The 1,580-nt window shown below is 45.4% G+C and overlaps 1 long non-coding RNA gene across 2 annotated transcripts in view; it reads left to right on the top strand.

Annotated features, from left to right (window-relative positions):
• Positions 1-359: 359 nt before the first annotated feature.
• LOC122556925 overlaps positions 360-1,580 on the top strand; it is a 22,929-nt gene continuing 21,708 nt past the window's right edge. For both annotated transcript variants that reach the window (XR_006313708.1, XR_006313707.1), the window contains exon 1: positions 360-617. This is a non-coding gene — a long non-coding RNA (uncharacterized LOC122556925). The remainder of the gene's footprint in view (positions 618-1,580) is intronic.

Raw genomic sequence — 1,580 nt, 5'->3', positions numbered from 1 at the left:
CTTGAGGCTGTTCTCATTAGAGAGAAGAAGGTTGAGAGGTGACTTAATAGAGACATACAAGATAATCAGAGGGTTAGATAGGGTGGACAGGGAGAGCCTTTTTCCAAGTATGGGAACAGCAAACACGAGGGGACACAACTTTAAAGTGAGGGGAAATATGTATAAGACAGATGTCAGAGGTAGTTTCTTTACTCAGAGTAGTAAGGGTATGGAATGCTTTGCCTGCAACGGTAGTAGATTCACCAACTTTAAGTACATTCAAGTCGTCAATGGACAGGCAAATGGACGTACATGGAATAGTGTAGGTGGGATGGGCTTCAGATTAGTATGATAGGGCAGCGCAACATTGAGGGCTGAAGGGCCTGTATTGCGCTGTAATGTTCTACGTTCTATGTTAACAGCTACGTTCTGGAGGATTTTAGGAAGCAAGAAGAGGCTGCTCTATGACACCGAGGGACATGCCACTACTATTCCAGAGACTACCATTATTATCAGACAGTAACTGGATCAGAGGCCGCAACAAGGATATATGGTTACGAACCAGGGGCTGTTGGCATTTTTCAGTGTGGGTGCTAAAAGTTCTGCTGGTAGCTTTTCATGCAATGGAGAATGGAAAGGTAAAGTCACAGTAGACTGATGGTTATAGGCTTACTACTCAGTTTCGTGGCTGTTTCTAGTTGGTGAATGGAACAGTTGAGGAAAATTCACACCTTTTAATCTTAATATATCATTCAAAGAGCAAAGCATGTAACACTTAGGAACTGCTTCTTTTGTTGTAAGTCCAAATAGTTCTGTAATTCATGAATATTTAAACATAAAAGCCAAGTGATCTCACCTCAAATGCTTTGTACCTGGGATTGGATATACTGGCATAATGATTTTTGCAGCTGCTCAGGGAATTCATTACCCAAAACAGGTGTAGTATCATGAGGGTCTAAAATGTTCAGATATTATCAAGTAACCTGAGCAGTGTGTCCCAGTGAAAAAAAGGTGAAAAAAAAAGTACCATGGACAAGATATCACATTTCACACTTCCTCATATAAGGAAAGCCACTCTGGTACCCACTTTGCCTCCCTCTGGTTCAGAGGCATTGAGTCTTAATTTGAAAAATGTGTTGCTGGAAAAGCGCAGCAGGTCAGGCAGCATCAAAGGAGCAGGAGAATTGACGTTTCGGGCATAAGCCCTTCTTCAGGAATGAGGAGGGTGTGCCAAGTAGGCTAAGATAAAAGGTAGGGAGGAGGGACTTGGGGGAGGGGCGTTGCGAATGTGATAGGTAGAAGGAGGTTAAGGTGAGGGTGATAGGCCGGAGAGGTCGGGAAGAAGATTGCAGGTCAAGAAGGCACCCGCATGGGCCCCAGCTATGCCGGCCTCTTCGTCGGATATGTGGAACAGTCCATCTTCCGCAGCTACACTGGCACCACCCCCCACCTATTCCTCCGCTACATCGATGACTGTATCGGTGCTGCCTCGTGCTCCCACGAGGAAGTTGAACAGTTCATCCACTTTACTAACACCTTCCACCCCGACCTCAAATTTACCTGGACCGTCTCAGACTCCTCCCTCCCCTTCCTAGACCTCT

Source organism: Chiloscyllium plagiosum, chromosome 14 (genome assembly GCF_004010195.1).
Source record: "Chiloscyllium plagiosum isolate BGI_BamShark_2017 chromosome 14, ASM401019v2, whole genome shotgun sequence".
Lineage (NCBI taxonomy): Eukaryota > Metazoa > Chordata > Chondrichthyes > Orectolobiformes > Hemiscylliidae > Chiloscyllium > Chiloscyllium plagiosum.
Note: the sequence above shows the minus strand (reverse complement) of the source record. Positions and strands in the feature narration are given on the sequence as shown.